The sequence below is a fragment of the Crocodylus siamensis genome, chromosome 7, assembly GCF_052110815.1.
Source record: "Crocodylus siamensis isolate JL-2025a chromosome 7, ASM5211081v1, whole genome shotgun sequence".
Taxonomy (NCBI): Eukaryota; Metazoa; Chordata; order Crocodylia; family Crocodylidae; genus Crocodylus; species Crocodylus siamensis.
The window spans coordinates 56711517-56724034 of NC_143401.1; the positions used below are offsets into that span (position 1 = coordinate 56711517).

Below are 12518 nucleotides of genomic sequence, written 5' to 3' on the forward strand. Positions count from 1 at the left end.
CGAGTATGGGTTCAGAAGATCAACAACAACACTCATTCAATCCATATTTCTAGCATGAAATTCTTGTTCTGAGCCATCCCTACTGCTGAGGTAGCATCCCTCCTTGCTCAGTACCACACCCAGTTTATTCTTGTGCTGTCTGGTACTTAAATCATGAAGGAGCTGGGAGAAGAGGGAGGTGGGAGTATTTTTCCCTTTGGGGCAGAAACAAATACCTTACTTCATCTTCCAATTTGCTAATTTCCTTTCTGGCTTCTCTCTCTTTTTGCTGGCTAGTTCATTACTTCCAGCTAAGAGAACAGGACACTCTCTTCAAATCTAAGGCCAAAAACACTTTGTTAATTGCTCAGCAGTGTCAAGCCTTGCTAGAACTTCTTCATGCTTACTCCAGATTAGGGTCTAGGACACATAACAGGGCAGTTCCACTTCCATTTAATACAGCTAAGCAAGACAAAACTAGACAGGTGGTTAAAAACTTACTCCCCCCCCCGACACACATGCATCCCCTGTTCTTAGAGATGTCTAAGACTGATGAAGGCAACTGGTAGAAGAAGAGAGGATCAAGCTCTTTCAGATCATAGAGGTGAATTCCAGCTGTTTCATCACTATTGCTTTTCTGAGTCATAGAAAATGCCCTCAGCCACTAGCAGAATGGCAAAACAAGAAAGGCAACTAGGACTTGGACCAAATCAAAGGTCTTGGGCCCCCAGAAGCTATTTTATTTTATGTAGTTTATTTGATACTACACACCCACCCCAATAGGGAAATACAGCCCACAGAGAAGCCAATATTAGACTGCTCGTAGCTAAAATAAAGTTTGCACAAACACCTACTTAAGACAGAAGTGGTCAAAATAAGTATAAAACTATTATTCTGTTTGCATTTATACAGTACCTTTCATCAGCCTCTACAACTTGCTACATAAGTGCATGCATAACACACACCCATGCACGTTTCTTTTCTGCAAAGATTTCTAAACTTTTGAGTCTTGTTCTCAGTGGCACAGAGGATCCTCTCCTTCACCACTGCTTTCTTTCATTCACTGCCTGAATCACTACTGCCACTCTCAAGGCACTTGTTTGACAACCACTGTCCTTTTGTCTAGAAAAGACTAGATGCAATTCTCTTCCCAGCCTGTCACAATGGGTCCTTAAATCATTCAGCAAGGTCAGTCTTGGACAATGCCAGATATCCTCTTCCCACTCTTCACCTCCATGGCAGGATTTTATTTTAGTTTACATATCAAAAAGTACATTGAGCCCAATGATCCTCATAACTAGCAGAGACATTAGGGCTTGGCATTTTATTAGGCCACCTCTTTCAAAGAGAATCTTACATATTGCAAGTTTTTCTACTCCACCACAAAGAAAGAGAATCTGAATATTTCCAAAAATACTAAGACAAGTTCTTAAGAAAAGAAGAATGAGAAAATTCCTCAGTCCCAGGCATAAGAGTGGAAGCCCTGTGGTTGGCAAAGCTGGGAAGAAATCCTTCCACCATCACAGACTACAGAAATAAACTGGGAAGCAAGAGGGGAGAGAGTGGGAATTTTCTTGAAGAAAAGGCACAGTAAGAAAGCAGGCAAAGCAAGATGTTAAGCCCTCAGCCCCATTGAAAGCAGAACAGCAGACAGAGCCGCAGCATTGTACAAAACCACAAGGAGGAAACAAAAACCCAAGGAGACAGGGGTCCAATGATATGCAACAGAAACAACAAAAGCATGCACAGAGCCACAACAGTACCTGAATTCCAGCAGCTCCAGAGGTCATTCAGTTTCCTTTCTGCTGTACTGGAGGGACACAAAAAAAAATAAACTGTAAAAGTTCAAAACTTCAGACAACAGCTTCCTAGCACTGGTTTAAGAAGTTCCTCTTGTTCTCCTTGTAACTTTTCCAGACAATCCATTGAAGGCTCCTAGGGCAACAAAGCAGTTAAACCCATTATTTGAGGCTGATTCAGGAGCCAGCAGCAGAAGCAAAATCTGTAAGTTTATTGTCAGTGATCAAGCCCTACTCATTGCCAGCAAAAATAGCCGTGTGGAGCAACAGGAGTTTGCTCTGCTCACGCACTCTCTCCCACTCTAAGCAGCACAGCCTTGACTGTCTGTATGCAGAGGATGTGGGGGCGGACTTTAAAGAGGGCCAACTCTGTGGGCCTCTCTCTGCCAATCAAAAGCCTGCGACTCCTGGCAACCGCAGCACACAACCTAAGCTCAGTAAGTGGGGACTGCCACAGAAGGACTAATTCAATATAAACCATGCTGACGAAAGGCTTGCAAACAAGGACCTCCCTTTCTTTCCTGCCCTTACTCCCACCTACTGGGCAAGACAGCACTGCACCTTTCTCTGGGCACTTCTCATTGACTTTGAAGAAAGCTAACATGATGTCCTCTGGCCCTTACAGAGTTCATTTTAATGCATGTTATATCCCTTTTCCCTCCCCTTTGCCTGCCTTGTTTCTTTAGTTTATAAACTCTTCAGAGCCTGGAGTGCTTCTCCTCCTCTGTTCAGTCCCTAGCATGCTAAAAATATGATCTCAATTGATCTGTAGGAATTTCTGTTACACAAATCACTAATAAATTGCTCATAAATACGTTTATACATTCTTGCTTATCTATAAAACAAAGTAGTTATTCCTGTCACATCTTCCTTTTATACCAAGGAATCTTACAAAACCATGCAAGAGAGGGAAATACATCTTATTACAATGAATTCAATGCAGAACGTGTCTAGCTATAGCAGCAGCGAAATTTTAAAGGGTAAAAGATAAGACAGGGTCTATCCATCTCCCTTTCCCCACTACTTCTGCATCAATCACTGCAGTCATATCCTCTCTTCTAGAGAACTTGCCTCCCTCTTTCTGCTACCACTCCTCAGAAGCCTTTTTAATGTCCCCAACCAGCCAGCCACCTATGCTCAAGTTATTTCACTTTAATACAACATGTTACAGACTCTACATTTGCTGCCAAAGGCTGAGATATAAAGTACTAAGATGTTTTTCAGAGGTAGATACGATTTGCCCAGAATGGGCAGGACCCTTAGAAGACAGCCTGCCTTCAGAGTCTCTCCTGCTCTCATTAAGGAAGTTTAATTGAGTTCAGTTACCCCATTGAATAATTACCTGTTTTAATTCCCAAATCGGAACTGTCACTGCAGTAATGCACAGGCATGCAGTAGGCAAAGGACAGTTCTGTACAGTGACTGTTCTGAGACATTCTAGTCAATGGGGATCCCACATGTGTCCTGCGAGTGTGTGATCTGGCTTTTTGGAAAAGCCACATCCACTGGGATTAGGTCCATGCCTTATGCCCTCACATAGGAGCAAAAGGAGGCACAGGACACAGAGCAGGTATGAACCTCCCCCAATTTTTTCACAATTCAAAGCCTATGACAGCTTAGAACTTCTACAAACCAAAGAGGGCAAAGTGCAGTATGAACACTGATAACACTTTGAGAAACTACAGTTACTGCCAGGTGTGTGACCTTTCTTCTTTAAAGTGTCTGTGTGGGTCCCACCATAGATGATGACTGGCAAGCAATGCCTCCTCAGGATGGTGGGAATGAGAAGCTATAGGTGCATCTTCTCCCAAATCTGGCATTTGATCTAACCACTGTGTACAATATAATGCCTTGGACTAAGTTACTGGTTGCTTTGCTGATATCCAATCCTGAAAAACAACAGGATGCAGTTCAACGAAGACAAGTGCGAAGTGCTCCATCTAGGGAGAAGGAATCGCCAACTCACCTATAGGCTAGGGGATGACTTCAGCCGCACAGTGGCAGAAAGGGATTTTGGAGTCATAGTTTACTGACTCCAAGATGAATATGAGCCATAAATGTGACAAAGCAACCAGTATAGCTAACCACACTATCATGTATTAGCAGGTGCATCCTGAACAGGTCCAGGGAGGTGATGCTTCCCCTCCATGCGGCATTGGTTAGGCTGCAGTTGGAGTACTGAATCCAGTTCTGGGTGCCGCACTTCAAGAGGGCTGTGGATAACCTTAAGAGGGTTCAGAGGAGGGCCACTCGTATGGTTAGGGGGCTGCAGGTAAGGCCCTATGAGGAGAGACCGAGGGACCTGGATCTCTTCAGCCTCCTCAAGAGAAGGCTGAGAGGTGATCTTGTGGCCATTTACAAATTCATTGGGGAAGGCAGCAAGAAATAGGAGATGCTCTATTTACCAGGCAGCCCTAGGAATAACAAGAAAACAATGGCCACAAACTGACAGAGATCAGATTTAGGTTGGACATCAGGAAGAACTTTATGGTAAGGGTTGCCAGAATCTGGAATGGGCTTCCAGGGGAGGTGGTGCTCTCCCCTAGCTTGGGGGTCTTTAAGAGGAGACAGGACAAGCATCTGGTTGGGGTCATATGACTCCAGCACTCTTTCCTGCCCAGGGCAGGGGGTCGGACTCAATGATCTATTGAGGTCCCTTCTGACCCTAACAACTATGAAACTATGGCACATCAGGATGGGTCTTTTAAACTCTGGGAGAGCAAGCATTGATTTTCAGTGGGAGAAGTTCAGTGACCGACTGGTAACCAAGAGATGAATTGTGGAATATGTCAATGCTATTTGCAACAAGCCATTCTGGCCCTAAACACCCAGTCATAAACCAGAAATCGATGGGGCCCCTAGTCTGAATGGATGATTATATTCTACCAGTGTAATAAAGCCGAGACTAGAATGCATCTATTGCGTATAATTTTTTATCTTTTGGTGTTAACACAATTCCAAGACAATGACACAATTTAGTGGGTTGGTTAAGCTAAAAACCTCATATTACTTTGGGGGATGTATTTTGGATGTGCTATTAGCACCACCTTGTCCTTACAGAATATCATACAGTAAGTTTAAGCTGCCATTACCTGAATCTCACTCTCTCTTCCCACTGAAATAAAGCAATTAAGCAGATCAACTTCAGAAAGATATGGAACATGGAGAAACCCAAAAAAGGCCCATAAGTCTCAGGAGCCTTATACTGAGGTCTCAGGTACAAACAGGTCTTCCTGGAAATTGTGTTGTAGCCCTGTAACAAAAACTTTGATATTGCAGTGTGAGAGAAGATGAAGCATGACTGCACAGGTAGCTGAAAGCAGTGCAAGGTGGACCTTAATAGAACTGGATGAAAGACCTGACTGTCTGAGAAGCTGTAAGTAGCCAAGTAACTGGTATAAAAGCCTAATCTAGGCCCAGGCCTTTTTAGACAACTATACTAAGAACCTTTTCCATTCTAAAGAATACCTCTTCCTGGTAATATTTTCTTACTTTGTATCAGGATTTCCAAACCCAAAAAGGAACAGTCCCTGTCCATGGTGCTCAGTCATCCCACAGTGATGCTGACAGTTACAATGGCTTTGGATTTTTGATGAATACATGTCCACAACTTTCAGGGTGCCCCCCAAGTGCTTCCCCTCCAACAGGAGGTCTTCATTGTCATCCTGTACCTTCTTCTACATCCCAAAACCCAAGAGCCATGAGACATACCTCATGGCTATGACTGTGATCACTGACCTTGCAATTGTGTATGGGAATCCATAGTTGCCTGTAGGGCTGCCCTGGCAAACTTATGACCTGCCTTAACAGTTTCCTTCAGTTCACATCTGAGGCAATTGGAAAAAAAAGGAGTCACCTCCTCCACTGCTGGGAAACAGAACTTGACACTTTTTGAAGCAGTACTTGCCACTCAGAGTTGCAATAAGTCCAACAAGTTCACTTTGACCCTTCTCTTAGGATATGCCTTTTGTTGACTTATATTTTTCTTGTGTCATTGCAATAATCGCAGGTTAAGGTAGAAGTAAATGTTCCCAGTTTTTACAGAGCACTTGACAGGCCTCTCTTTACCCATCTCAAATTAGGAACTAGTGATGGCCAAGGCTTGCAGATGAGATGACAGACCTTGGAAACAGCTGACGATACACCAAAGAATTAATAGAATTCCTCCTATAAAACTATTGTTTATATTCATAATACATGGATCTTCATGATCCACATTCAAAGATCCTGAAAGGCCAGGTCAACCACCAGAGCAAGGGTTGTATAGAAAGCCTTAGTGGGTGACAATGAGGATTCTCTCTCTGGAGACTGGTTTTTACAGCTCTACCCCTAGCTCCTGGCCTTGGGCTGAAACACTAGCAATCTAGGTTCTGACTGACACCTGTGAGCTTGTTTTACTCCTGCTCCTGGATCTGCAGGAAGGAGGCTCACTACAGGACACATGAAATTACATGCATAGTCAGTGTGGCAAGTGAACTGGATACTGGTCTGGCTTTGACTGATCATTAGCCCATGCCACTTCTACTTGTGGTGAGTGAGTGCCCTGTTAGCAGGCTCTTTATACTGTCTATAAAGTCTTTGCCAAAGGGATAGCAAAGAAGCATCCACGTTTAATGAGGGGTGGCGGTCACTCAGAGGCAACATCTTGACTCCAGCCTAGTACTTGATTCTGTGTTGGTGTCAACTATGTCCACGAGGAGATCCAAACATATCTGGGTAGATATACCTTGGACCCACACTCAGTAAGAGTAGCAATGCCACAAGTGTTGGTAAGCTCAGGAGGAGGGATGTCTATCCTTCTTTCTGTAGAACTATGCCTGGGTTCCACTTTTCCTCTTGGATTTGGCATCAGCTCTGATGATAAGCTTGCTGATAGGGCCAATATTATTTATTTAGCAAATGCAAATCCATGAAGCCAAGCAATGGCCTCCTCATTAGCTGAGTTCAAAGTTATTAACCCACCTCTTAGTTTGCAGAGGGGACACTCCTCAGTAATATGCAGCATTGTTCATCTCTCTACAAGCACACAATGGGTTAGCACTGAGACCTTAGTGATGAAGGTTGGCTGTGCAGGGGCCTTGGCCTGTCCTGAACCTGTTTGGCAGGGACCACTCTCACCATAATAGTTCAAAGCCAGCAAGTTGACAAGTGGGGGTTGTCACAAGGAACTTGTTTGTGACTTCCTGTGATTCCCATTCCTTGACCCAGAGAGCATCTGCAGACAGATTCTCATCAGGAAGGTTGCACCAATAAGGGCGTTGCAAAGGAAGGCAGGCCATGGGTGGATTAGGGCCAGTGCCAAGTCAGTACAGATGAACTCCCTCAGAGCCTTTTTTTTTTTTTTTTTTTTGGATTTAAAAACCAACAACAAAAAGAGCAAGATGGATTTTTTTTTTTAACAAGATCTAGTTGAGAAATTGAGTTCGGTTGTAAAATAGCAGGTTAGATACTTACCACAAATTGTATCACTGCCATAGACAACAAGGAACTAACAGAGTCACAGCCACTTCATCCCTTACCTCCTTATGCTCCCATGTAAAAGCATATGTGACACATGCATGGGCCCGAGAGGCACTAGTCTTCAAAAAGAAAGTCCAGTCACATGCTGAAGAGATTCCTGCTCCCCTGCAGGGCGATGCACACTGACAAACACTTTAGAATCTGTGATTAAACTCAGCTGCTGAACTATCCTGTCTACTTTATTTATGGGTGCAAATAAAGATAATGGCTCATTGGACTACTGTACTGTGTTCTCACCAGTTCATTCACCGTTAACCTTTTCCCTGGCTTCCTCCCAAGCTTCCTTGAATACTATTCCAGATATTTGTTACAATATTAGTGCCTCGGATCAGCTGCCCCATTGGCTTAGTGACAGCAAAGAACTTAGTTTCCATGCCAAGGGATGGACTTTCCACTCCCCATCTTGGTGTGGATGACCTAGTGTGCTGCCACATGGGACACTGCATTATTCCAAGAGACTCAGTGATGACAGCTGTTCTGCAAGCAGTCTTTGCTAACTTACTGGAAGATGCTATCATAACAGGGGTCTAACAGAAAAATATTAGAGGGAAAACAGCATGATAGCTCTCAGAATAAAAAAATGCAAGAGATCCACATGACTCGATCTGGACTGAAACAAGTCAAGGGCTCAAGATAATAATCCCCTCCACCCCTCCCCCGACACACACACACACCATTCTCAAGTTTGTGAGCCAACAAAGGAGTGATCCCAACACACAGTTTACAGGTAATGTACTGCCCATAACACTTTCCGATACTGCTCAGAGCCACCGCAAATTTTGCTTTCCACATTTCACATTTCTTCAGTTTTGGCTGGGGGCACAAAGTATGATGTTGCCTGCAGCTTATATATGCCTAGCACTTTTGCTCACAGGTCAAAGGTGGTCACTACTTCTGCAAGCATATGGTACAGTTACAGGGAATTTTCAAACAGAAGGACAACCAAGTGCCCTCTGCCCACCCTGGCCAATTACAGTTCTCTCTTCTTTTTTCTCTGCTTCCCATATAAAGAAAAAGTAAATAGTAAAGATGCTCCAGGTCCATAGCTGCAACTTATCTATCTTGAACAGTACTGAGAAATTTCATTTCTAGGGAACCAATTTCCTCCCTGTTTCCTGACAAGTACTGGCATGGCATCACTCGTGTATCTTAAACAGTTTCCTAACATAACCAGTGTTAGTTCACCCATCAAAAAATATTTAAGAATTTATTGGATCCCAATTACCTTTTTCTTCTCACTTTTCCTCCTCCTCTGGACATATATTTCATGCCCAATATTTTATTCAGATGATAGCACACTGTTCCAGAAAGATATTCAAGTACCTAATTCTCATTAATATCAACAATTCCCATCTACTCCTGTATTTGACCATACACTTAAGTCCTCTGCCTTAAAAGATGAGATGAATTAGATGCAGCTCCCTCTGAATCAAATCACTGTTGTTCCTAAAACATCCAGGGCAGACCGTGCCAACTGACACTTCACAAGAAGCACTCTCAGCACCCCATGTCACAGAGTACCAATGCAAAGCCTAGATCTAGGCTGACCTCCCAGAACTACCAAAACAGTCTGTGAGCAGATAGGATGCCACTTGGAAACACTTTGTTTTCTTCCTCCTTTCTGCACTGTCAGAGATTTTTCATCATAGGAAATATTACAGGTATTTTCATAGCCCCCAAATTATGTTTCTTTTGAGAACACCATCAACTCACATTACAGTTGCTGAGTAGAAGCCAAATAAATATTTAGAGAATACCAACAGCCTGAAGGAAAAGAAAAATCGTATTAACACATTAAATGTCAGTGGAAGTGAGGGAGAGGAATGTAAACTAAGCCCAAGTGCAGTCCGAAAATGGTAAGGCTGGAAGACATGACTTGAAAATTTGTTAATGATGAAGCTGCCAAGGTTACTAGATAATAGCCAGACACCCTACTTTACAGGCTGATGCAGGAGTTGGTTGACTTTAGCCAGGCCTGAAAACACCTTGCTGGGCCATAAGAGGACACTGAGTATTGTTACATCTTCCGTATCACAGTTGTTTCAGCCAAGGCAGTTAGGTCAGAAGGTCCAGGGTGTTCACAAGCAAAGAGATAAAAACTAAGAACTCATAGTTCCAGTCTGGATTCTACCAAGCACCCCAACCCACTGATTAACTGGAGTCAAGTCATCTACATTATTTGTGCCTAATGAACTCATTACAATTTAGAAAACAAGAAACTGACAACACACAACACTGGGTGTTGTTTATTTCTTATGAAAGCTCAATTCAAAAGCAGAAAGAGAACAAAACAAAAAAATAAAATCTTGAGTTTTCCATAGGAAACACTCTCTGGCTGATAAAATCCCTCTTTGCACAGAAAGCAACAGACAAGAATTGGAGAAACAGGATAAATTATGAGACAATTTAACATGAAATAATCAATACATAGGTGACAAGCTTCAAATAATATATATACCGTAAGGGCAGCATAGAATGAAACCAAAAGGAAAACATAAGAATGCATCTAACAAAGGTAAAAAAAAACTGCATCTGTAGTCTACTGGTGGTAACTACAGCTGCATAGCAGCATGAGCAGAATGCTAAGAATGCAAGAGGATTCATGAAAAAGTTCAGTTACAGTATAAAAATAAAAATATATAATTTTTGTAGCTGCATCATATCCCAGGCCTAGCTGCAGTTTTTTGGGAGTGGTGGAGGTTGAGGGGAGAAGATGCATATGAAACAATTCATATCCAATTCCATATGGTACAGTTTGTAAAGTTTTTTTTCTTTCACCCTTTCTTCCCACATCTCCTTGCCCTTCCTTTCCCTCCCACTCAGTCTTCACACACACATACATGGTTCTGCTTTCTTAGTAAAAGTCATGAAATAGTTACTTTGAAATAAAACAAAGTACTATAAACATTAAAAAGCAGAAACTGACCAAAATCAAGCAAACCTAATTAATTCCCCACTCTAGTTTCACCCCAGCTTTTTTTGTTTTTATTGTGGTAGCACTTAGGCATGTCAGACATAGATTGAACCTCATTGTGCCAAGTTTTGAATGCAGAACATGAATAGTTCCCACCCCAAGACTTCTAAATCCAAGCAAAACCATTTGATGTTTCACCCCTATAGGTGGAAGATCACTTTTCACCTTTCCCTTTTAAAACAACAGAAACACAAGAATCCTGAGAGAGTATGCAGTTGTCACAACACTTGCTCCCCACTTACATGCAGTTCAAAAAACAGTAATCTATTTTGATTAGAGAAGTACAGAAAATATCAATCCCTGAGGAAACTTTAGCATTTGAAATGGTCATAAAATCGAGGAAATGTACTGTTTTCCTTTGTTTAGGAGAAAAGTTGATCAAGTTTATAGTCGGCTAAAAATAAATGGTGGGGGGGAAGGGAAGCAGGGAATGTTGTGACCAAAATGTCATTAAAATTTCCCTGTTTGTTTCACGCCCCCTGCCCCCCCAAAAAAATCAAATTTAGTTCAATTTAGCAATAGGAGGAATGCAGTTGTTCTCCTTTATTGCCCCACCTCTCTTTTTGCTTTTTAAAAAGGATCCGTTACTGGGCTGTTTCTAAGCAACAGAGCTTTCTTCTTATAGAAATTTTTTAGCCACAACACTATATACAAAGCTCAAGTGATGAGGAGAAAGGAAGAGAGCTTAGCATTAAGCAGTGTTTCTCAACCAAGGTGCTGTGGCACCCTAGGGTACCATAAAATCCTTTTAAGGGTACCATGGGATACCATGAATATTAATACTGTTAGGTGTGCAAACAATAAACATCTATACGATTCACAAGATAAACCTAAAGATTTCAAGTAGTTTTTAAAAGATTTCCATAGTGTCGAAGCTATTCTAGCCTGCTGTGGTCCAAGATGTTTGTAACAGAAGGCTTGACTCTGTCATTTTTCTGTAGCAATAAATGACTGAAAGTGAAGAGTTGGCATCTTATGATGGGTACCTTGAGTCTAACAAGGCTGAGAACCACTCCACTAGCATAAAGTTCTTAAACAAAAGAAAATCTGTGTAGCTGCCTACTGAAAACAGAAAATCAGGGTCTTATAAAGTTCAAGTTCTCTAAAAGACAAAAGAGTTATAAAATACTAAAAGAGTATGTCTACAGAATCAAATCTCTACTAGGTGTTTCCCCTCTTGCATTCCATCCTTTTTTTTAGTTTTCTTGGTGGCAGGGGGGCATGGATCAACATAGCCATAAAAAAATCCTTATGGAGAAAAACTGGAGGAGCTCTACCAATAAAAAAAAAAGTGTAACACTAGAAACTGCAAATTTAGAAGATTAATTTAATCAACAATTGTTAAGAAAAAGGAACATTAACTATTAGCCCTCCATTCAGGCAAGCATGGCTAAATGTAAGTTACCTGTACATAACACAACTCTAGTGCTTAGCAATGACACTCAACAGTGTCAGGTTTCATAGTTTCATAGTTGTTAGGGTCGGAAGGGACCTCAATAGATCACCAAGTCTGACCCCCTGCCTTGGGCAGGAAAGAGTGCTGGGGTCATATGACCCCAACCAGACGCTTGTCCTATCTCCCCTTAAAGGCCCCCCAAGCTAGGGGAGAGCACCACCTCCCCTGGAAGCCCATTCCAGATTCTGGCAACCCTTACCATAAAGTTCTTCCTGATGTCCAACCTAAATCTGATCTCTGTCAGTTTGTGGCCATTGTTTTCTTGTTATTCCTAGGGCTGCCTGGTAAATAGAGCATCTCCTATTTCTTGCTGCCCTCCCCAATGAATTTGTAAACGGCCACAAGATCACCTCTCAGCCTTCTCTTGAGGAGGCTGAAGAGATCCAGGTCCCTCGGTCTCTCCTCATAGGGCCTTACCTGCAGCCCCCTAACCATACGAGTGGCCCTCCTCTGAACCCTCTTAAGGTTATCCACAGCCCTCTTGAAGTGCGGCACCCAGAACTGGATTCAGTACTCCAACTGCAGCCTAACCAATGCCGCATGGAGGGGAAGCATCACCTCCCTGGACCTGTTCAGGATGCACCTGCTAATACATGATAGTGTGGTTAGCTATACTGGTTGCTTTGTCACATTTATGGCTCATATTCATCTTGGAGTCAGTAAACTATGACTCCAAAATCCCTTTCTGCCACTGTGCGGCTGAAGTCATCCCCTAGCCTATAGGTGAGTTGGCGATTCCTTCTCCCTAGATGGAGCACTTCGCACTTGTCTTCGTTGAACTGCATCCTAT

General features: G+C 42.5%; 1 protein-coding gene across 2 annotated transcripts in view; it reads right to left on the minus strand.

Moving 5' to 3' along the window:
- The window catches only part of PALD1 (phosphatase domain containing paladin 1), a 199068-nt gene that overhangs the window by 179885 nt on the left and 6665 nt on the right, over positions 1 to 12518 (minus strand). For both annotated transcript variants that reach the window (XM_090057409.1, XM_090057410.1), the window contains exon 2: positions 1743 to 1789. The gene's annotated coding sequence lies outside the window, so the exon portion shown is untranslated. The remainder of the gene's footprint in view (positions 1 to 1742; positions 1790 to 12518) is intronic.